At 44.3% G+C, this 25,708-nt stretch overlaps 1 long non-coding RNA gene across 1 annotated transcript; it reads right to left on the reverse strand.

Annotated features, from left to right (window-relative positions):
- Positions 1–975: 975 nt before the first annotated feature.
- On the reverse strand, positions 976–14,941 carry LOC135051276 (uncharacterized). The gene is made up of 3 exons (XR_010242154.1): positions 14,642–14,941; positions 13,640–13,736; positions 976–1,288 (listed from the first exon to the last, which is right to left on the reverse strand). It is a non-coding gene; the product is annotated as an uncharacterized LOC135051276 (long non-coding RNA).
- Positions 14,942–25,708: the final 10,767 nt, after the last annotated feature.

The raw sequence follows: 25,708 nt of genomic DNA on the forward strand, positions 1-25,708 counted from the left end.
CAATTGATTCTCCCTGACTTATTGACGGACCATCAATATGGCTTTGTTCGGGATCGCCAATCGGTTAAAGCCATCCGAACAGCCATAGCGGCCACAATTGCGTCAAGGAATTCACCCCTATCAGAACATATTCTCTTAAGCCTAGACACACACAAAGCTTTCGACACTGTGGCGTGGCATCATTTATTTAATGTGTTGGAGTGTAGGGGCTTCAGCGACAGGTTTGTGAACCTCATTAAATATCTGTATACTGCCCCGAAAACATCGTTACTGGTTAATGGCAAACGAGGTAATCAAATAACCATGCAAAGGGGCACTAGGCAGGGCTGCCCATTGTCCCCTCTTCTTTTTAATTTGTCTATAGATCCCCTATTCCGAGTTCTCCAAGACTCAACGGTTTATAAGGGTATTCCTGTTGGAAACATGGAGATAAAATTATCTGCTTTTGCGGATGATGTCCTATTATATATAGGGAACCCTAGAGAGTCCTTAAGGGACACTCTGAGATTGTTAGATGATTTTGGTAAAATATCGGGGCTTTCAAGTTAACCTTAACAAATCAGTGGGTTTATGTTTAAAAACTGGAATAAAAAGTCCAGGATGGGGCCGCCAACTTCCTATCAAATGGGCCCCCACATATATCACATATCTAGGCATCAAACTCTCTAAATACCCATCGGATTTGTATCGGCTAAATGTTAAAGCGGCAATCGACAACATAGCAAAGGAGTTGGAGGCTTGGAAGAGCTTGTTGCTCTCATACCTAGGACGGGCTAATTTAATTAAAATGTGCACATTCCCCAAACTGTTGTACATCCTGCAATCCCTCCCTGTACTGCTTAGCAGAGCTGACGTAGCATACATAACTAAACTGTTCAGACAATTCATATGGAAAGGTAAAAGACCGCGTATTGCAATGCACAAATTACAACAACCTAAAGCTAACGGAGGCATTAATTTTCCAAACGTCCAGAAATACAACCATGCTTCTTTATTGAGATTTTTAAAAGACTGGTTACATAATAGTGACACTTATGCTAATACACAGCTGGAGGCACAATTTGTGGGGTCCAGAAACCTAATATCTTTCCTTCACGGGGTGGAAGCGGAATTTGACCAAGAATTGAAAGATAACCCGCTTCTATGGACAATATATAGATTATGGCATACTCTTAGACGCGCTAGGAATTTAGGTGGGCACAAGTCCTTGTTCCTGACGTTCCTGGGCAATCCGGAATTCCAACATGGGGAGGCGGTCTTTCCATTCACGCTATTCAATAAAGGGGGCCTGAAAAACATACGTCACATAATTGATGAGGGTAGAAGGAAGCCATTGACATTTACAGAGGCAAGGGAAATTTACCCATTTATCTCTGATTTCCCGTTAGCATTTTTTCAGATGCAACATTATGCAAGCTCAGTGATCAAATCTCTTTCGGGGGCGGATTTCACTAACGATTTAGATACTATGCTCTTGACTCTGCCTGCCACGAAACGAGCTATGTCCATACATTATAGAAAACTTACTACTCTACTCGACCATTCTGCATCACAATATGGGATGCAGAAATGGACATCTGATTTCCCTAGGCTTACATGTGAAATAATTTTAAATAGCCTGCTTCAATCCTGTAAATTATTGCCTTCGGCACAGTATCAAGAAATGTTCTATAATATCACCCATAGGACCTATTTCTCCCCATATAAGCAATATTTGGCAGACATGACAAATTCGGATAGATGTCTCAAATGCCATACACCCGAATCCGATCTCATGCATTGCTTTTGGTCATGCCCGATTATCCGCCATTTCTGGCTGCAAGTACGGCAATATGCCATGGAAGAGCTGATTAATTTTATTCCCTTCACGGCGGAATGGGCAATTTTCGGAATTCTTCCGTCGGGGCAGAGAGTTACAAAGGGATGCAAACGGCTACTTTTGGCAATAAGTGCGGCCGCGAGAAAGGCCATTCTACAGGCCTGGATCCTTAAAGATCCTCCTACCTTACCTCTATTCAAAGGGAAGTTGCACCACCTATTTCAAATGCACTGGATAGAAACTACTATACAAAAAGAGAAATTGGTGGGGCAATTCTTTGAGTCTTGGGAAAGCTATATCACCACCCTTCCCGCTGATTTTCAAATTAGAATAAAAAATTCATTGAAAGAAACACTATGGTATGAGACTAGAGTGGCAGTTGATGACCCTCCCATAATAATAGCAAATTGACGACTAGTGGTGTTACATGGTCCCGACCCCCTCATAACCCCATGGTATGGAGACTAGCAGGGAGTTGTTCTCTTTTCCCTAAATCTTTCTATGTATATTCTTATTTTTATTCAGGGGTTCTATCGCTTATAATCTATTTACATTGAAGGACACTCAGCTATGTTATGATGTATGCATGCCTCTGTTAAAAACTACTTTTGATAATACACCGAAGACCTGGTGCTAATTGACATTGAGGTTTTTCTTACTTATTGTATTTGGCTATCTGCATGTACATATTTCATTATATTACTGAACCTGATACTTTTGTACTGTGAAGTGATGCATTGACAATAAAATGATTACGTTAAAAAAAAAAAAAAAACTATAAAGAATTATTAAAATAATGTCATAAATATATACAGTTAGAAAATAAATACTTACAAATGTTCTGTTAGAAATTCTCCGAAATGCTCACTAACGCCCAATCAATGTTTCGCAGCCTCATTTTAGATATAGCTTAGTACTATTATCCCCCCCACCTGTTGTTTCTTTTTGATCCACTATTTATGGAACCTGCAATCACTGAGAGTAACCCCATAACCTGTAGTTTAGTTGTGTAAATGAAAAAAGCGAGAGATTGCTTTCTTTGTTGCTCTCAATCACGTGAAATGTGTAAGGAAATTTTCAAACATCCTATCAATGTTGTTTTAGCAACACTGTTCAGTTTAGCACTTCAGAATAGCAGATGCTTGGGGAAAAAAGGTGTAAAAGTATTTTCTGACACTAATCATTTTCAGGTCATATTGGGAGTTATTCAGATGTGGTTGGAGTTGCTTTGTGTGTGTACATTGCGCATGTGCATGACCCGTTCCATGCATGTGCAAATGGCTCCTGCAATGTAGGAAGGCAGCAGACTGTTAGTGATTGACTTGACAGTCTGTTGCCATTTGGGGGGTGGCGACGGCCTCCCTTTCCCAAAATGGAGGCATGTCGCCGCCTTTTAGGGGGAGGAAAGAGACCATGGATCTCCGTGGTTGCACAGAGATTTCCTGGCCTGTGTGATGGGTGACTTCCGCGTCCCCATGGGTGCCGCAAGCCACCCAATGGTGAGTGAGTCATCTGATGTCTGCGACCTAGGACGCAGTTCAGATCACAACTGCAGCAGAAGGTGTCTGCATGTAATAGATGCCTCTAGAAGCAGCAGTGATAGCAGCTCGCCTCCAACCAGTGTCGGACTGGGGCATGAAGGGCCCACCGGGGGAATGCTGCTGTAGGGGCCCATGCTTAAAGGCGTAGCCAGGATCCAGTGGGGGCGTGGCCAGCCAGTACAGAGGTTTGGCCAACCATTACATGTTCTGTGACCCTTGGTAAATATATAATAAACCAAATTATTGTGAAGTATAATGTAACATATGTATAACGCATAAATCCAGTGCACTAGGATAGTCTGGAACTTGATCCCTAGAGGAGGAGGAGGGCCCCCAGGCAGTGGGGCCCACCGGTGGTTTCCCCTGTTCCCCTGTGGGCCAGTCCGACCCTGCCTCCAACCATATATGAATTAGCCCCATTCTGTCTGCAATAGTTTGTTCCTGTAAAATGCATGATGGTAGAAATAGTTATCAACCATAGTATTCTAAAGTAATGCAACACCTACAAAAACTCTTATGTAAAGTAGAATGTCAGTGGTGTAAATCTCATACTCTGAGTGACTTCCTTATATATATGACTACCACTTTTATCAAAAGGTTCTAGACACTACCAGATAAACATATTTACAATCTCTCTTCTCTGCTTAAGCTTCTAAGGCCAAGTGACTTTTTAATATATTTAATTAATTTCATTCACTTCTTAAACCTTCTACTCCCAATTCACCAGCTACTATCAGTTTACAAGATCTTGCTTCCTATTTCAAGGACAAGATTGATAAGATCTGAAATTAAATGGCATGTTCTTCCTCAGTCAGAAAATCTGCTCTTCATTTGATCCCAGAAATGAAGACGAAGTATCTACACTCTTCTCATTTTCCTACTCAATTACCTATCCTCTTGATCCTATACTCACAAATCAGTACAGCTGTTTCCTGTGGTCATCCCAACCCTAACTAAAACCTATAATATTTCTCTCTCCCTCTCTCTCTCTCTCTCTCTCTCCTGGTATCCTTCCATCATTATTCAAGCATGCAATGATTACTCCAATTCCGAAAAAAATTAATTCTGATCCAAATTCCCTCAAATTACCATCCCATCTCTCAGCTCCCATGTCCCTCCTAGCTACTTGACAGACATAAATACACCCATCTCACACAATTTCTTGACTCACACAACTTATTAGGGCAGTACGGATGGTGTAATAGTTAGCATTACTGCCTCACAGCACTGAGGTCATGGGTTCGATTCACACCATGGCCCTAACTGTGTGGAGTTTGTATATTCTCACCGTACTCCGGTTTCCTGCCACACTCCAAAAATATACTGGTAGGCATAGTTACCGACATTCTGGCTGCTCTGTGCGGGAGAGAGCAGCCAGGTCGGCTCAGAGGGCGGGCAGGGGAGGCTGTGACGTAGGGGAGGAGGTGGGACGTAGGCGGGGTGGAGCAAGGGCGGGGCGAGGGCGGAGCAAGGGCGGGGTCACGATGACACCTCCTTTAAGCCACGCCCCTCTCTGTAATGCCGCGATCACCGGCATTACACTGCAGGGGGCGTGGCTATGATGACGCGATTCAGCGAGAATCGCGTCATCGACTGCCCGGACCGCCCACTTTACACAATAAGTGGGCGGACGGGCAGGGGGGACCCCGCGAATCGGGAGACTTGCCTGCTCTTCCGGGGGGCCGGGAGGGTCACCCGATTTTCGGAGAGTAGGCAAGTATGCTGGTAGGTTAATTGGCTCCCAACAAAATAAACTGTAGCATGAATGTGTGTACGTGTAGGGAATATAGATTGTAAGATCCACTGGGGCAGGGACTGATGTGAATGTCCAAATATTCTCAGTAAAGTGCTGCGGAATATATGTGCGCTATATAAATAACTGGTAATAAATAATAATAATAAATATTGTATCAGTCAAGCTTTCGTTTCCAAAACTCCAGAGAGACTGCACTGACTGAGATACAATAACGTATGATGAGATCAATGCTAAATCTAAAGGACATTACTTATTCCTATTCTTCTGGATCTCTTTGCTCCATTTGAAACTATTGACCACTCTTTTCTCATAGAATCACTACAATCCCTAGGTCTTCAGGATACAGTCCTAGAAAAAAAGCAATTGTTTCCCCAGCACACTGAATGGATAACAGTAACCAGATATAAATCCCACATGATAATAGAATTCAGAGATCTTTGTTACACATATTTGCGCAAATGTGTGGTTAAGCCCCAAAGCCGCATCAAGGCCTCTCTGTATATTTGGGGTCCCTAGCGCTATATCTAGGTGCAGGGTGTGGCACCCCAAAACACCAGAATGAGCCAGAAAGCCCAGCGTGGCATACCAGTGTAAAAAACTATAGTGTTAATAAATTAGTATTTAGGAAGCCGAAGCTATAGAGGGGGTGATACAAACATGAAATGTAATTAAAATAGAGAAATAGTGTTAGAAAATTAATAAGTGAAAAGTGTTAATAGAATGTAAAGGTATGCCACACTAAAGCCATCCAGCTCAGCCAGTCCAGAGGCACCACACCTCACACCTCCATTACCCCAATCTGGGTCTAATATTAACCAGCAAGGAGCCACATGATAATGGCTCCTTACTAAAATATGTCTAAGCTAAGAGCTACCTACCTTGGAGCAACCCCATAATGCTCCATGTGGCATGTCAGGGCCTGCACCTCCTCCTAATGCAGAAACCTCTCTGCCTCTCACAACAGACATATAGATTGGTAAATGCTCAATTAGCTTAGTGATATCATTCAGGTGCTCGAAAGGAAGGGGTATTTCTGAGCAAGAAAAAAAGCAATTGTTTCCCCAGCACACTGAATGGATAACAGTAACCAGATATAAATCCCACATGATAATAGAATTCAGAGATCTTCGTTACACATATTTGCGCAAATGTGTGGTTAAGCCCCAAAGCCGCATCAAGGCCTCTCTGTATATTTGGGGTCCCTAGCGCTATATCTAGGTGCAGGGTGTGGCACCCCAAAACACCAGAATGAGCCAGAAAGCCCAGCGTGGCATACCAGTGTAAAAAACTATAGTGTTAATAAATTAGTATTTAGGAAGCCGAAGCTATAGAGGGGGTGATACAAACATGAAATGTAATTAAAATAGAGAAATAGTGTTAGAAAATTAATAAGTGAAAAGTGTTAATAGAATGTAAAGGTATGCCACACTAAAGCCATCCAGCTCAGCCAGTCCAGAGGCACCACACCTCACACCTCCATTACCCCAATCTGGGTCTAATATTAACCAGCGAGGAGCCACATGATAATGGCTCCTTACTAAAATATGTCTAAGCTAAGAGCTACCTACCTTGGAGCAACCCCATAATGCTCCATGTGGCATGTCAGGGCCTGCACCTCCTCCTAATGCAGAAACCTCTCTGCCTCTCACAACAGACATATAGATTGGTAAATGCTCAATTAGCTTAGTGATATCATTCAGGTGCTCGAAAGGAAGGGGTATTTCTGAGCAAGAAAAAAAGCAATTGTTTCCCCAGCACACTGAATGGATAACAGTAACCAGATATAAATCCCACATGATAATAGAATTCAGAGATCTTCGTTACACATATTTGCGCAAATGTGTGGTTAAGCCCCAAAGCCGCATCAAGGCCTCTCTGTATATTTGGGGTCCCTAGCGCTATATCTAGGTGCAGGGTGTGGCACCCCAAAACACCAGAATGAGCCAGAAAGCCCAGCGTGGCATACCAGTGTAAAAAACTATAGTGTTAATAAATTAGTATTTAGGAAGCCGAAGCTATAGAGGGGGTGATACAAACATGAAATGTAATTAAAATAGAGAAATAGTGTTAGAAAGTTAATAAGTGAAAAGTGTTAATAGAATGTAAAGGTATGCCACACTAAAGCCATCCAGCTCAGCCAGTCCAGAGGCACCACACCTCACACCTCCATTACCCCAATCTGGGTCTAATATTAACCAGCAAGGAGCCACATGATAATGGCTCCTTACTAAAATATGTCTAAGCTAAGAGCTACCTACCTTGGAGCAACCCCATAATGCTCCATGTGGCATGTCAGGGCCTGCACCTCCTCCTAATGCAGAAACCTCTCTGCCTCTCACAACAGACATATAGATTGGTAAATGCTCAATTAGCTTAGTGATATCATTCAGGTGCTCGAAAGGAAGGGGTATTTCTGAGCAAGAAAAAAAGCAATTGTTTCCCCAGCACACTGAATGGATAACAGTAACCAGATATAAATCCCACATGATAATAGAATTCAGAGATCTTCGTTACACATATTTGCGCAAATGTGTGGTTAAGCCCCAAAGCCGCATCAAGGCCTCTCTGTATATTTGGGGTCCCTAGCGCTATATCTAGGTGCAGGGTGTGGCAACCCAAAACACCAGAATGAGCCAGAAAGCCCAGCGTGGCATACCAGTGTAAAAAACTATAGTGTTAATAAATTAGTATTTAGGAAGCCGAAGCTATAGAGGGGGTGATACAAACATGAAATGTAATTAAAATAGAGAAATAGTGTTAGAAAATTAATAAGTGAAAAGTGTTAATAGAATGTAAAGGTATGCCACACTAAAGCCATCCAGCTCAGCCAGTCCAGAGGCACCACACCTCACACCTCCATTACCCCAATCTGGGTCTAATATTAACCAGCAAGGAGCCACATGATAATGGCTCCTTACTAAAATATGTCTAAGCTAAGAGCTACCTACCTTGGAGCAACCCCATAATGCTCCATGTGGCATGTCAGGGCCTGCACCTCCTCCTAATGCAGAAACCTCTCTGCCTCTCACAACAGACATATAGATTGGTAAATGCTCAATTAGCTTAGTGATATCATTCAGGTGCTCGAAAGGAAGGGGTATTTCTGAGCAAGAAAAAAAGCAATTGTTTCCCCAGCACACTGAATGGATAACAGTAACCAGATATAAATCCCACATGATAATAGAATTCAGAGATCTTCGTTACACATATTTGCGCAAATGTGTGGTTAAGCCCCAAAGCCGCATCAAGGCCTCTCTGTATATTTGGGGTCCCTAGCGCTATATCTAGGTGCAGGGTGTGGCACCCCAAAACACCAGAATGAGCCAGAAAGCCCAGCGTGGCATACCAGTGTAAAAAACTATAGTGTTAATAAATTAGTATTTAGGAAGCCGAAGCTATAGAGGGGGTGATACAAACATGAAATGTAATTAAAATAGAGAAATAGTGTTAGAAAATTAATAAGTGAAAAGTGTTAATAGAATGTAAAGGTATGCCACACTAAAGCCATCCAGCTCAGCCAGTCCAGAGGCACCACACCTCACACCTCCATTACCCCAATCTGGGTCTAATATTAACCAGCAAGGAGCCACATGATAATGGCTCCTTACTAAAATAAGTCATGTGGCTCCTTGCTGGTTAATATTAGACCCAGATTGGGGTAATGGAGGTGTGAGGTGTGGTGCCTCTGGACTGGCTGAGCTGGATGGCTTTAGTGTGGCATACCTTTACATTCTATTAACACTTTTCACTTATTAATTTTCTAACACTATTTCTCTATTTTAATTACATTTCATGTTTGTATCACCCCCTCTATAGCTTCGGCTTCCTAAATACTAATTTATTAACACTATAGTTTTTTACACTGGTATGCCACGCTGGGCTTTCTGGCTCATTCTGGTGTTTTGGGGTGCCACACCCTGCACCTAGATATAGCGCTAGGGACCCCAAATATACAGAGAGGCCTTGATGCGGCTTTGGGGCTTAACCACACATTTGCGCAAATATGTGTAACGAAGATCTCTGAATTCTATTATCATGTGGGATTTATATCTGGTTACTGTTATCCATTCAGTGTGCTGGGGAAACAATTGCTTTTTTTCTTGCTCAGAAATACCCCTTCCTTTCGAGCACCTGAATGATATCACTAAGCTAATTGAGCATTTACCAATCTATAGGATACAGTCCTACCCTGGTTCTCTTCATACATATCAAGTCGTTCTATCAGTGTTCATTTTCTGATCCCAACTCTCTTTGCTATATCTATTAGTTGGAGTACAGTAAGGCTCAGTCTTAGGTTCTCTTTTCTCAATCTGTATGCAGATAATACTCAAATCTACCTATCCTATCTGTGTTGGTATGCTCTGCTGAATGTCTTTTTGCCATTTCTTCTTGGATGAAATGGCAAAAAGACATCGCAATGCCTGTGACACATTATGCCACACACCGTAATCCGTAATGTCCATTACACATTATGCACTACAGTAAGGCTTCTAATTGCTTTTAAACTACGTGCTCATTGCCAGGGGTTTCATGCTCATTGCCAGGGGTTTCATGCTCTGGGTTCCATGCTCATTGCCAGGGGTTTCATGCTCTGGGTTCCATGCTCATTGCCAGGGGTTTCATGCTCTGGGTTCCAGGCTCGTTGCCAGAGGTTTCATGCTCTGGGTGTCATGTTCATTGACAGGGGTGTAATGGTCATTGCCAGGGGTGTAATGCTAGTTGCTAGGGGTGTCATGCTCGTTATTAGGGGTTTCATGGCAGAAGATGCAACTTTGCAGAAAGCTGCATCTTCTCCCGGTGGTGCCAGCACTTCCGGGTAACGCTGTAGCACTGTGCTCCCAGTCAGACGTTAGAGGTCAAGTATAACCTCTAGCATCTGTCTCCTCCAAGGTGGCAGCGATTTATGGAAGGATATTTTAAGCAGATTTACATTTAAACGGCTAGTCCGCATGAGAATCTGCATAAACAGCGCTGGCACCCGCAAGTCACCATGATGGCTTCGGGGGCTGTAGTTACGCCAGTGTTCATTGTGATAATGGAGAAAACACATAATCAAAATCATAATGGTTAATAAACACAGTCAGAAAGGGACTGCTGTCACTTGTGTTTTATCTGTTTTTATAATGATGCTATCAACGGGTTAAATGTAAAAACTCTTTTAAGGAGAATTTTTTTATGTATACATTTTTAATTGAGGCAGTGCAATGTAATATACCATTCGACAGTACATTAAAATAATGAGATTTTTTAAGATAATTTCTACCTATCTTCATAGTCGGCTACAATGAGGCACAATAGCTTATATAGCCTATAGCCTACATGGGATGTGTTTAATTTGCCGTCTGTCGGGATCCCGGTGGTCAGGATACCAACGCCGGAATCCCGACAGCCGACAGTGCTGCCAGCCCGAATCCCAGTGCAACAGGACTATTCCCACTCGTGGGTGTCCATGACACCCATAGAGTGGGAATAGATCCTGTGGCGAGCCTGCAGCGGGACTCATTGCACTCACCCCACTGCCGGCATTTTGGTGGGCGGGATGCTGCTGTCAGGATATGGACAGCCGGCATCACGTCCATCGGAAAATCATACTGAATCCACCTATATGTGTGTGTGTGTGTGTGTGTGTGTGTATATATATATATATATATATATATATATGCATATATATATGCTCTGTTTTCAGCATTTTCAAAGGCATAAATCAGGGGGCACCAATAGGGGGTGGTCACAAGCACTTACTGTATCTCCCTTGAGCCTGGTTTTGGCAATTATGGTTGAAGCAAAAAGTTCTCCAGATTCATCCATCCATCCATCCATCCATCCATCCATCCATCCATCCATCTATCCATCCATCCATCCATCCATCCATCAGATTTGGGGTGCAGGAAAGTGTACTGGATAAAAGTTTTTGCTAGGGACATTATGAGTAAAAAGAACTCTTGTATGTCCCAGAGATAACATAATAATAATAATAATAATAATAATAATAATAATAATAATAATAATAATGTTATTTATATAGCATTTTTCTCCTTATAGGACTCGAAGTGCTTTACATTTGCCTTTACAGCTCAAAGTACAAAACAAGCTTAACAGTAGATATATTAGTGAAATGTTTGAGTAAATAGGTAAGTCTTGAGTCTATTTTTGAAGGATTCTACAGTGAAGACTTCTTGAACTGTGCGGGGAAGAGAGTTCCAGAGAGTCGGAGCCACAAAGCTGAAAGCTCAACCCCTAGATGAATTCAAGGAGATTCTAGGTACTGTTAGTAGTCCTTCATCTAGAGTGCAGATCACAGCAATCAAGTGGGACAGTAAGGAATCAGAAGCTGATTCAAGTACCTTGGGCCCTGGTCATGTAGGGTTTGAAAATGACTTAGCTAATCTTGAAAACGATTCGCCATCTTACATGCAGTGAAGGGCATAGAGAATGGGTGTTATGTAGCTGGAATGGGGCTGGTTGGTTAATAGCTTGGCAGCTGCATTTTGTACCGTCTGCAAGCTTATACTGAGATTGGTTTTAACTGTAAATCTTCTACAAAAAGAGTAGCCAGAACTTTCTTGGCCCCATAGCAACATTTTTAAGGGGCCCCTGTCCCAATGCTTCTAGAGAGACATCTCTCCACAGCAGTTGTTAATTTTATGCCCAGTAGTAGTGGTCTAGTTTATTTTATGAACTATAGTAGTGCCCTGGTTCACTTAATGTCACATTGTAGGGCTGCCAGTACACATTATGTAACACAGTATCCCCCATTTACATTATCCCCAAGTCATATTATGCCACATTACAGTTCCCCGGTTCATTTTATGTAACATTATAAATTATTTATAATGCCCTCATTCCACAGTTCAATTTATATCAGATTACAATGAGCAGGTCCACGGGCATAACAATATATTGTAGGCCCAAGGCAAAAGTTTTAAGGGCCCCTGTGTACTACCCAATGGGGAAAATTTTATACAACACATGTAACTGTGACAGAGATGGTGGCCCCTCTCAGCTCTGGGCCCCATAGCAGCTGCACTCCCTGCACCTTTGTTAGTTATGCCCTTGTATATAACACATGTAACTGTGGCAGGGAAGGTGGTCCCTCTCAGCTCTGAGCCCAGACAGATTTCTTTTTACACTGCAATTTAGATTTGAGCTAAATCTGCCTCCCCTGCAGTGCAATATGGATTACCAACTGTAAGTTACTTGCTATTTTTTGCTTTTCTCCCAACTCACAAATCAACCACATAAGTCTTGTCCAATGCATATAAAAGAAACAGGTAACAGTAAAATTACTTTTGATTATAAGGACTGTTGTTCTAGGCTATAATAGGCTTGTCTGGTCACACCACAACAGGGAAACTCATAGCAGGGGCGTAACTGGAAATTGGTATCATTTTGAAAGGGCCTCCCAGCTTCTAGAGAGACACCTCTCCAGTATTCCGCCTAAAGTGGGCATGCCTAGATGCTGGCCCATCAGTTATATTAGTCCCTTGTGCTGTTGCTAATGTAATAAATATGTCATGCTACTGGTGGATGGTGTTCCAAGTGGAGCCACTAGGGGGGATAGGCAGTGTTCACATGGGAGAGGGACGAGTGTAGTTTCTCCTCATATGCAAGAGAGTCTATGGTAAAGTCGAGGTATTCTTTGGATGTCATTGAACTGAGCTGATAACCAGTGTGCGGAATGTACTTGGAATGCTTGGTGTACTGGGCTAAACTCGGAGCGCAGATTATGCTTGAAATACTTAGTATACCGAGCTAAACCCAGAGAACAGATTATGCTGGAATGCGGAGTAGTACCAGCTACACAGGTGTAACCCTACTTCTCTGTTGGCGTGCCTCCACCGAAGCATATACACCTCGGCTCGCTTGGGAAAAGCCGTCCCTTATAGGATATTGGGTGTCACTAGTTAAACTCTTAGATGATGACAGAGGTTACAGACAATAATAGGACAGTAAGACAATAATATGTCAGTAATGAAAACATCTCACCTTAGTAATCCCATACGTTCATCTGTTTCTCGTGGTAGATTACAGAACTCTCTCAACAAGAATTTCCGGATGCCCAATTCCAACTTTAACAGGTAAGTAACTTTATTTTACTAAAACTCAATATCTTTCCACAGAGCCCTCAATATATATATTACCAATTTAACAATCTTACATGACTATAACCCAATGTTACAGTAATAGTGCATGCATTACAAAAAAGTTTATACCACCACAGCCGATACGACTATAGACCCGGGATTTAATAATACCCTTATACCTCCTGCGCAGTACACACTCTACCTATCCTAAGTGATCACTGTAAAAATAGTTCAGTTTATGTGGCCACAACGTCTGTGATTATTTCTACAAATGATACGGAATTTATAGCAGTGGGTTATGTAGGTTATAATCCCATATTGTTGCAGTTGTTGTAAAGGCCGGAGTTGTTTAATATAAGAAACTTCCTCAGAGTCAGCAATATCTGAATATGACGGCTGGCATATTTTGAAAACTATTTGTAATCCTGACTTCACTTACTCTGGGCGCAGCGATACTTCCCTGGTTCCACGCTGATGTCTCAGTATCACTTGTCTTTTACTGGATACTTGTCTGTCTTTACTGTGAAGAATTGAATCTATGAGAGAGTTGATTTGGCTGTTTCAACAGGGTATTATCTGAGCTATTTATGGACAGACACTTAATGCCTTGATGATACAAATGTGCTTAACTTCAACAGAATCACTTTCCAATGTTTTATATGTGGAACAGTCAGGTAGCCTAGGACGGTCTCGTGCAATGGTACTATACACAATATAATCCTTGAAAAGTGAATATTAGTCACAATGTATTCATAACAGGATGCCCTCGTCTTACAGTGATCCCACTGTCTTCTGCGGTGGAGACACTGTAGTCATTAAGGCTGAAATGGCTACTCTATCATTAATGGGAGTCTATACCACTGTACCAAGTGGGAACTGCTGGCGGGTTATAAGTACTCACTCCCTTCCACTGCCGACTGGATCACTAGACTACTGGAAACCATCAGTGTAGTGTTAATCATGCAATCACTTGGCTTAGAAATCAGAACAGTCTTAGCTATTACTCTGAAGTAATGAATGAATGGATTTCTTTAGTCCTTTAGTTATCTTTCCACTGATGGTCGGACTAAGGCAGGTCTCTTTCTATTCTGCACTGATACAGTATATTGACAGCTGACCTTTGGTGGATGGTTAGTATATGGTAAAAGGAGCCTTTAATAGTGACTTTATTTCTACCTTGGTATAGGATCAGCCCCACTAACATTACCGTCCACCTTTCCTATTATACAGGGGTCAACTCTGCCTCCCTGATTACACCAGCTGAGACTGTCAGTTGCTGTTCCTCCTATGCCTCTGCTTCTCACTCTGTAGATAGGAGCGCTGTGCAGCAGTCACTCACGCAACAGGCTTATCCCCTAGGCGGGTCTTATTTGACTCGTCCCTGTCCCAGACAATATGACAGACTGGTGTATAGGCTCCCCGTCACTCACGGCCGTGTTACCTCCTCCTTCCGCATCACTGTGACTCACAAGAGGGCGGCCACCGGCTCTCAGCTACAATCTGCTCCTCTCTCTGCTCTCTCCAGGAGCTCGGCACAATAGATGGCGTCTCTGCTTGGCAGTGAATGGTAAGTTCCCCGCTTCTCCTGTATCGTCTGCTCTGGGTGATTTCACAGTTTCGGAGCTCACCGATCCTTTCCTCCGCTTGTCATCACCATCGCTGCCTGCTTAAACCTCCTCCGTCCTTTCCGCTGCACACGCACCAACTGTCTCTCCCCGCTCCCTCAACCGTTTTTTCTGTTTCTCCTTGAGAAATCCCCTGCCACTCAGCGTGAGGGGCTCCAGAAGTTTCCATCCCCATTCACCATCAATGTTATTGAACATATGTGTACATATACAAACATTTATGTACATTTTACAACCTTTGTTAGAATGGTGATCATTACTATACATATATAGATCTCTACCACTAATTGGTTTGAGTTTCTTATTGAATATATAACACTCTATGAATAACATATATATATATATATATATATGTGTGTTTACAATTGTCTTCTCTCATTTGCTCTCAACTGTGTGACCCCATATAACCCATCCTGTAAGGGGCTACACAGGGAATGCTGGAATGCAGAGCAGCACCATCTACACAGGAAATGCTGGAATGCAGAGCAGTACCAGCTACACAGGATATGCTGAATTGCGGAACAGCACCAGCTACACAGGAAATGTTGGAATGCAGAGCATCACAAGCTACTCAGGAAATGCTGGAATGCAGAGCAGCACCAGGTACTCAGGAAATGCTGGATTGCAGAGCAGCACCAGCTACATGTATATCTCACAGATAACCGGGCTAATACCAGATTCCCCTTGATACAGCGGGATAGGGACTGGATCCGCCATGGTATACTAGCAACTGGCTGAACTCGAAGGCGGTTTAGCAGCAGGCTTGATTCAGGAGACACACTAGGAAGTTGATGGCTGGGTCTAGTAGTTCCACAAGCAGCTGAGATAGAAATAATGTTTACAGCTCTGTGCTGTGGGCAAGCTGTACATGTAGTTCTCTGGTCTTCTGGCTGGAGACACAGGAAACGTCTGGAGAGTCTGGAGAATACACCTGAATGTCAGAAGTCAAAGATGTATCTGAATAAGCAACATTGTTCTAGCCAAGTTCGGAAGGACTGGTGCCCTGGGCAACTGCTCCACTCGCTCACTTCTGCGGTCTTTCCACTGCTTAGTACATCTCCCACTCTGTCTCTGTTCCATCACGCCCCCAGCTCTCTCTGACTGTCTCTGCCCCATCCCATCCCTCAATCTCTCTACTTTGACTGCTCTGGCTCTCTCTGTCTCTTTGCCCCATCTACAGTAACAGTCTGTGTGCATCCACATGCTCTCTCTATATCTTACCTCTGTTTCTAGCACTGGCAGCCGCCACTTCCTGGTTGGTTCCCGCTTTGTCAGATGAGATGCTACAATGTGGCATATTGTGAACTCTGGGCATTCTCTGTTCTCCCCTTACCTAATGTCTGTTATTCAAGAAACCCTCCTCATACAATCTTAGATGGCTAAACTTCAAATGCTTAAATGGTCATTAATTGCGGCAGCACTTTATACCTCTAATGGCCCATACACACGGTGAGATTTGGGCTATGCCCGATTCTCACTATGCGACAGGGGCTAGGTCGGCATCGCAAGCACTCTATGTGCGATTTTGGCTAAGTGTCAATTTTGACTATCTCTTCCATAGAGATAGTCAAAATTGACTTGCCTGCACAGTCTATCTAGTCTTGTGATGCCGACCGCACAGGATTGCGCATTGGCATCAAATCTGGATCGCACGGTGACTTTCACCTTGCGATCTGCACTAACTTTTCTTACGATTTTAACTACAGTATATAGTCAAAATTGTAAGAAAATATCTCACCGTGTGTACACACCCTTAGGCTAGGGGTAAAGAAATCTCTCAAACAAGTAGTCTCCTCTGTTGAAGCAGAACCTGACAGGAGATAAAGTACGTTATAACAGCTGTATCTCTTCATAATGTGTCATATGTTTGGAATACATATGTTTGACCAGCAGACGGGACGCCGGCTGTCACTATACTGACAGTGGCATCCCGTCTGTCGGAATCCCGGCAGCGAGGAAGCAAGTCCCCTCGCAGGCTCACTGTGCTCACCAAGCTTTGGGCCTGGTGGCTTGCTTCGTTAGTTGAGTTCGTGAGTTGTTCTCACTCAGTTGGTGGCGTGGACCCACCAACCGAGTGGGAATACCCTGCATTTGTCGGGATTCCAGCGCCGGTCTCCTAAAAGCCAGGATCCCAACAGCCATTATATTAACTGCATCCCATATGTTTTATTCAATATATACAGTTTGCACCTAGGGGGTAATTCCAAGTTGATCGCAGCAGGAAATTTTTTAGCAGTTGGGCAAAACCATGTGCACTGCAGGGGAGGCAGATGTAACATGTGCAGAGAGAGTTAGATTTGGGTGGGGTGTGTTCAATCTGCAATCTAAATTGCAGTGTAAAAATAAAGCAGCCAGTCTTTACCCTGCACAGAAACAAAATAATCCACCCAAATCTAACTCTCTCTGCACATGTTATATCTGCCCCCCCCTGCACTGCACATGGTTTTGCCCAACTGCTAAAAAAAAATCCTGCTGCGATCAACTTGGAATTTACCTCCTAGGACCTAATTCAGAGTTGATTGCAGCAGCAAATTTGTTAGCAGTTGGGCAAAACCATGCAGAGGGGGCAGATATAACATGTGCAGAGAGAGTTATGGGCCCTATCAACTGGGCGATAACACTGAAAGATATGAACGATCTCGTTCATTAATGAATGAGATACCGTTCTTATCTTTGAGTGTGGAGGCACCAGCGATGAACGATGCGCGGCCCCGCGCTCGTTCATCGCTGGTGCCCCATCGCTTGTGCATGCAGGCCAATATGGATGATCTCGTATTTGCCTGCACTGCTATGGGGCCGGGTGACGGGGGGGAGTGAAGAAACTTCACTCCCCCCGTCACTGACCCCTTCCCCGCTGCCGGGTCGCCCGTATACGCCGTTGGGCAGCTCGGCGGCGGATCTGTCGGTGTGTAGGGCCCATTAGATTTGGGTGGGGTGTGTTCAAACTGAAATCTAAATTGCAGTGTAAAAATAAAGCAGCCAGTATTTACCCTGCACAGAAATAATATAACCCACCCAAATCTAACTTTCTCTGCACGTTATATCTGCCACACCTGCAGTGCACATGGTTTTGCCTAACTGCTAACAAATTTGCTGCTGCGATCGACTCTGAATTACCCCCCCTAATGTGTACTCAAAATTATTTTTTCAAACACTGTTGGCCTATGTATTTGACTGTGCTTAGCGCCAACTACCTTATTATTTATGGTGATTTCAATTTACTATCATCTCAGATGTTAGATAGATCTGGTTTACTATCTAAAGCTAGTTGTCTTCCAAAATTGTGAATCCCTTTGTTTGCACCTAGACTCCACCTAGTTGAGGTGTGGAGAGCGTTAGACCTCACAGACAAGGAATATACTTGGTTGTCAGCAGTGCAAAATACACTCCCTCGAATTGACTTCATTTTGTTGTAAAAAAAAAAATGACCTCAAGGCATATATTGAGTCGATTGGTACAGTATTTCAGATCATTCACTGCTTTGGCCAGTTATACTGTACATCTAGCATTAGATAAATATGAATATAAATTGTGATGATTCCCTTCACACCGTTCCTTCTCTTAAATGTAAAAACAGACTTAACTCAGTATGGAAAAAGTACAAAAATGATAATATCTCACATGCAGAAATCAACCCCCCTCTCGAAAACTTACCGGCAAAAAACGGTGGCATGGGAATGCCTGATTTCAGTGTTTATTCCTTGTTGGTATTTTATATATATGACAGCGATTGGATGCTTAACAGAATCACATATACTGATATTTCCCTAGACATTGAGTTATTCGCCCCATATTCTCCAGGATCCCTTTTACATACTAGACCTCATGACATTGCTAATACACTTTTCTCTTATATCATATTCAAAGATACATATTACGCATGGATAGCTATAAATAAAAAGTGACATAGAAATTACTTCTCATCCCCGTTCATACCACTTTGGGGTAACCTAGGATTCAGTTTCGTGACTTGACGTGCTAAGTGGCTCAGTGCCATATCTAAGGTATTTAACCCAGGTGGCACCCTTCTTACGTTGACCGGTGCTACTGTCCTTATGAGGGTTATTTTATTATGGCTTATATTCTCCCCTTGTTCCTGGCTACTACTCAATCCTCCTATTAGAGTAAATCAGCTCTACTCACTTGGTCGTATTCTTCCCCTCCCTTTCATTCCTCTTGTGCCATCCCTTTTGTCATCTTATATCCCCTCCCCCCATGCTTACATTGTTTATTTTCAAATGTTACTTACTATTATCTTGAATTGTTTCTATTGTAATGGATACCAGCTATGACTTCTATTTGATTATTCAAAGTATATGCCTATAGTATATGTTAAAGTCTTTATATATAGACCCTTATGGATAAGGTCATTTACCAACTGTATTACCTGGTTTACTTCTTATTGGGTTCTTTCGGTCTTAAGGTCTTATGCTTTATGTATCTTGTCATATGCCTTTCTGACTTTTGCATTGCAATATCTCATGTCATGGCTATAACCTTTCTGTGCCTTGATTCACTCCGAAATTCAATAAAAAAGATTTTTTTAAATTCCATAAAAAATATATGTTAATTTTATAGCCTCCTGCTTAACATATTCCATCACAGGTATTCGTAGGAACTTAAGTTCCAAATTTTGAATGCCCAATGCTTTAAACTTATTAATAATAAAAAATATATAAAAAGGGACAGCAGGTAAAGGTAGGTAGCAAATGTACAAAACAAATACAATAATAGCGTCTACTGTATCTGTCCAAGGTGTCCAGGCAAAGAATCCCCCAAGCGCGTTTCGTCTATAGGCCTGACTTCATCATGTGATACAGTAGTGTTTACAACAATATAATGTGGTTTTGTTAAAGATTATATGCAATTTTAACCTACTTGCAGAGCTGGATTAAGAATTCAAGTCAATATGCTGGTTTTGGGTCCTCCTACTCTTCCTTCATCCTTGAAAAATTCCTCTCTAACCACATATACATTACATAGGTTTGATGGTTGAAGCGACATATGTTAGTTTAGGTTTTATTCTAAGACTCCATCATGTGAATGACCTCCTGTACCTGATGAAACCTATTGTAGTTATAGTTTAATGTCATGAATGATTCTGTTCTACAGTATGTTAACAAATGTGGAATAAAGTGGGCAGGTCCTTGAGGAACAGCCAGGTGGGCTGCAATTTAAAGCAACAATAATTTTAAAGGAAATGTAAATGAGATGTGAGCTGAATAAGTATGTGTTTTTGAAATTTACATTAATTACCTTTCCAGACATTCATTTTGTTTGGCGATATTTGGCGATATCGATTTAGAGTGAATATGAAAAAATGTAATTGCAAAATTATTACGAAATAATAGAAGCTTGACTTTTTATAATCAATCATTGAGTCCATTAAATATTACTAATGAGTATGAGAAGAACCTCTGTGTGCTGGCAGTAAACATTAATACTGTTGAAAGTGGAATGCACAGACTCCTTCGGCGGTATGTAATGGGGTGCGAGTTTGTACAAATGTGCGAGTTTAGCGCTAAACTATCACATTTTGCATACTCGACCAATGTAATTGGGTGCTTGAACATGCAAACTTGCATGTTTCCTGCAATCCCAAAACTTGCAATGGCAAAACTCGCATCCAGATGTTTTGCTATTGCAGATATACAACTCGGGCAATGTAATAGGGTGTGAGTTTACAACTCGCATCTAAAAAATTACTAAAATCTCTCCAACAAATAGACCAGCTTCTGGCTGGCGAGTTTGACGGAAGCGTGCGCAGATCAATGAGATCCGTGCATGCTTCTGTCTGTAAAGTGAAGAAACTGTTAATAAATAGAAAAAAGAAGACGTACAGGTCCCCCCCTCAAAGCATAACCAGCCCTGGGCTCTTTGAGCTGATCTTGGTTGCTATAATACAGGGCAAAAAATTACCAAGGGTCCCTCGTATTTTAACAACCAGCACCGGGCTCTTGGACCAGTCCTGGTTCCAAAATGATGGGGGAAAAGACTTAGGGCCCACTGTTTTTTTGAAACCAGCACTGGGCTCCACTAGCCAGGGAGGTAATGCCGCAGGCAGCGGACATATTTATATTGGCCCCTGTGGCCACAGCATCACCCCCCAACTAGTCAGCTCTGGATGTGGTTTTCTGTGGAAGTGGGGACCCCCCTATAAAGGTGTCCCACCCTCCAAGCACCAAAGATGTCCCCAGGACCCCTGGGCTGTAGGTGCTGAGCTGATAGCCATTAATTTTTTTCCAATTTTTTAACTGTTTCAGTACTTTACAGACAGAAACATGCACAAATCTCACTGATCTGTGTGTGCTTTCGTCAAACTCGCACAATGTAATGAAACTCACATTACAATGTACGAGTTTACATTCTAGAAATCTCACCCTACATCACACAATGTAATAGCCTCAACCTTAAAAACTCACAGGCTATTACATTGGGCAAGTTTTGGGACAAACTTGCAGCTTCTAATGTGTGAGAAGTTGCAGGTTTGTCCCACAAAAAAAAAAATCGCACCCCATTACATCCCACCACATGTTGCTACTCCTCCAGGGAAGCTTCATTCCCTGTACCAAGATATCCACAGACGGCTACAACTGAGCATGTGCAGAACCATCTCGGGACTCTGTGAGAGTGCCATTGGGACACAGTTGTCTTCACTCCAGTGTCCCTGCTGTTTTAGACAATGCTCCAACATCCTTTGCTGTCACTGGGTAGGCTACCTAAATATACCCACCGGCTGGTGAGCTGTAAGACACCTTGCCTTGCTCAACCTCTGTTCCATCTACCAGTATATATAACAGTGAGCAGAGGCGTAACTAGGGTTTTCAGAGCCCAGGGCAAGATGAAGAGTGGCGCCCCCCCCCCCCCCCCAAAAAAAAAAAAAAATAAGTACAGCAAAAAAAGTATGTGCACGCGCTGGAAAAATGGGCGTGGCCACACAGGAAATGGGGCGTGGTCACATACCAGAAGGGGTGTGGCCATTGAAAATGGGGTGTGCCAACATGACTATCACCTACCCCCCTGCGTCGTCTCTTAGCACACTATCACCTCCCCCTTGTGTCATCTCTCAGCACACTATTATTCAATTTTTGCACAGTACTCAGAGTCCCCTTTTTACACAGTATGCAGGCAGAGTCCCCTTTGTACACAGTACGCAGGCAGAGACCCCTTTTTACACAGTACGCTGGGAGATACCCCTTTTTGCCCCACAGTGCCAGATACACATTGCCCCACAGTGCCAGATACATATTACCCCACAGTGCCAGATACACATTGCCCCACAGTGCCAGATACACATTGCCTCACAGTGCCAGATACACATAGCCCCACAGTGCCAGATACACATTGCCCCAGTGCCAGATACACATTGCCCCACAGTGCCAGATACATATTGCCCCACAGTGCCAGGTACACATTACCCCAGTGCCAGATACACATTGCCCCACAGTGCCAGATGCATATTACCCCACAGTGCCAGATGCATATTACCCCACAGTGCCAGATGCATATTACCCCACAGTGCCAGATACACATTGCCCCACAGTGCCAGATACATATTACCCCACATTGCCAGATACACATTGCCCCAGTGCCAGATACACATTGCCCCACAGTGCCAGATACATATTACCCCACAGTGCCAGATGCATATTACCCCACAGGGATACACATTGCCCCACATTGCCAGATACACATTGCCCCACAGATATACACATTGCCCCACATTGCCAGATACACATTGCCCCACAGATATACATATTGCCCCATAGAGATACATATTGCCATATACACATTCCCTCCTCCCCCCCGTTCCCCCTCACTCACCGCTCTCAACGCTGCACAGGCCATTGCTATCTGCTATGTGAGGGAGTGGAGGAGAGTGCAGTGCAGCGCCTCTCCTACTCCTCAATGCACCATGAAGTGCGGTCTCCGTCTGCCGTCTGCGGGTATCTTGGTGCCGGTTCATTAGGCAATCAGAGCTCGCGGTCTGCCAGCCAATCAGAAGCCAGTCCATGAGCTCTGATTGGATAACAAACCAAACCAAGGAAACTCGCCCCGCCACCGCCGGAGACCAGACACAGAACATTGAGGAGCAGAAGAGGCGCTGTGCTCTCCTCCTCTCACATAGCAGAGGGACGGGGGATGGCCCGGGGCAGAGCTACAATAGCGGGGGTGAGTGGGCCTGATGCCCTGGCCGGCGGCGGCGTTCCCCTCTACTGGGCCCTACTTAGTTACGCCTCTGACAGTGAGTAAAGCTATTCCTCTTTTATCTTCAACAAAACCACTCCACTGGTTAATAAACTAGACTGTTCATAGTTGGTGTGTATATACATTCTGCTACAGTACATCCTTAAGCCAGAACACACATATGTTCAACAAATTCAAGTATAACATTAGAATCAATGATCTTCTGTATAAAATTCATTGGTCTGTTGATTTGTTTGACTGAGTATGCATTCGGACATCCATGCACCGATTGGGATGAAACCAATGTAAGGTGGTCCAGTTGCATCCTTGCCAGGTTTTAGAGGGGTTAGGGTCCCGGTCAGACCCAGGAGCCTTTGCTGGGCCTCCACTGGGTGGATTTAGATGAAAACTTCACAGAGTAGTAATATTGGATCCCAGAAGACATACTAGGGAGTTGGATTCCTGGTTGGACCTCCTGTTAGTGTTCTCCAGGCAGAACTTTGATCCAGGGAGCCTGTTCTGGGTCTTGCACTGGATGGATTTGGATGAAAACTTCACAGAGTGATAAAACTGGGTCCAAGAAGACATACTAAAGGGTTGAGGTCCTGGTGGGACCTCCAACTGGTGTACGCCAGGCAAACTTTGACACAGGGAGCCTGTTCTTAGTCTTTCACTGGATGGATTTGGATGAAAACTTTAATGAACTGTAATAACTAACAGAAATAACCATAATTCAGTGACCTGAAATAACTGAAAAATAACCATAAATCAATGAAGTAAAATAACTGACAGAAATGGAGGTGGGAAGACAAAAAATATTGTGCACTCAAAAGCCTTGCAATAGCAGCAATGATAACAGAAGGAAAACGTTAAAACCCATAACACAATGTAAAAGTGAATATAAAACTGAACAGAAAGGAAAGCTGGGGATTAGAGCTACTGGTGACACCACAAAAAACAAAAAGGACACTGGGCAGCCACCTCATGGGTATGTTGGAAGCAGGGACATGCAGTCAGGCGAGGCAGTGCCTCCCCTGTCATTCTCCCCTGTCATTAATGATTACAATAATATAAAGAAGATACTTCTGACACATATTCTGTGTCCTAAGTATATGCTTTATATTATTTTAATCATTTCTACATTTTAAAACAGGTTAAAAAATGTTTTAGAGGCATTGAGAGCGGTGCCTCCTGTGGATAATGCCGAAGGGCTGGAAGCGGGGGGCGGGGCCAAGGAGAGGGCTGTAAAAGCCCATTAAAAAAAACAGGAAAAGCGGCACCAGTGTGAGTGCCTCAGTGACAGGGGCGTGCTTTCAGCCCATATGAAAGCACGCCCCTGTCACTGATGCATATTTAATTGGCCACTAGAATTTGTGCTCACCGTGTGGTCCAGCCTACTTTCCGATCATGGGCTACTCCTGACTCGAGTCCCGCTGTCCGCTTCCTTTCCTCCGGCAGACCCTCTGCAGTTCTGCCGAAGAGACCCTGGTGGCCTCTGCTCCCCTGACCTCTCCTCCTGACTAGGCGGCCGCGTAAAGCTCAGCGCTGCTGATCACCCGCTCCCGCCGGCGCCGCTCATCTCACCCCCCCACTCACCGTCAGTGCCCCCCCACCCGCTGGTGCTTCTCATCTCCTCTCTCTCTCCCCCCCCCCCCCGCTCGCCTGGTGTGCTGCTCATCTCACCCCGTCCCCCTGTCACCGTCAGTGCTGCTCACCCCTCCCTCCCCCATAACCGTGGCTGGTGCTTCTTATACCCACCCCCCTGCTCAGCTGCTCATCTCTCCATGCTCACCGCTGCTGCTGCCCATCTCCCCCCCCCCCCATCCACGGCTGGTGCTTCTCATCTCCCCCCCCCCCTCAGTGCCAGCGCTGCTCATCCCCCCCCCCTGCTCACCTGGTGCTGCTCATCTCCCCCCCAACCACCGCTGGTGCTTCTCATCTCCAGCCCCCCCGCACTCAGTGCCAGTGCTGATCATCCCCCCCCTCCCCCGGTGCCGCTCAACACCTCCGCCCCCCCCCCGCTCACCTGGCACCTGGTGCTGCTCATCTCCCCCCCTGCACACCATCAGTGCTGCTCATCTCCCAACCCCCACCCCGCTGCTCATCTCCCCCCCTGCTCAGTGCCAGTGCTGCTCATCTGTCCCCCCCTCCCTCCCCACTGGTGCTGCTCATCTCTGTCCCCCCCCCCGCGCTCACCATCAGTGCTGCTCATCATCTCCACCCCTCCCTGCTCACTGCCAATGCTGCTCATCTTCCCCACAGACTCCCCCCCCCCCCCACACTCACCGCCAGTGCTGCTCATCTCCACCTCACTTCCGCCCACCGTTCACTTGCCAGCTGAACTGAGCTGGGCTGTCAGCTGGAAGGAGCGCAGGAGAAGTTGCAGAGGCTTGGCCGCAGCATCTGGGAATATGTGAGAGACCACAGCCGCTATTGACAGACACTGGTGACTGGTGAGTAGCTTGTAAACTCCCAAACTCCCCCCACCCAGTGGCGCCAATCTATCTTTTTGCCGGTGGATGCCGTGACGTAATTACGTCGCCGTGGCTGCACACGCAACAGACCAAGAGGCTGACTGTGAGCTGAGGGTGGAGCCGCGGGCCGAGGAAATTATGGCCCGTGGCTCCACCTCCAGCTCACAGTCAGCCTCCTGGTCTCTGGGGTATTGGGCGGCTGGGGGAAGCTGTAGTGCCAGG

Source organism: Pseudophryne corroboree, chromosome 2 (assembly GCF_028390025.1).
Source record: "Pseudophryne corroboree isolate aPseCor3 chromosome 2, aPseCor3.hap2, whole genome shotgun sequence".
Classification (NCBI taxonomy): Eukaryota; Metazoa; Chordata; class Amphibia; order Anura; family Myobatrachidae; genus Pseudophryne; species Pseudophryne corroboree.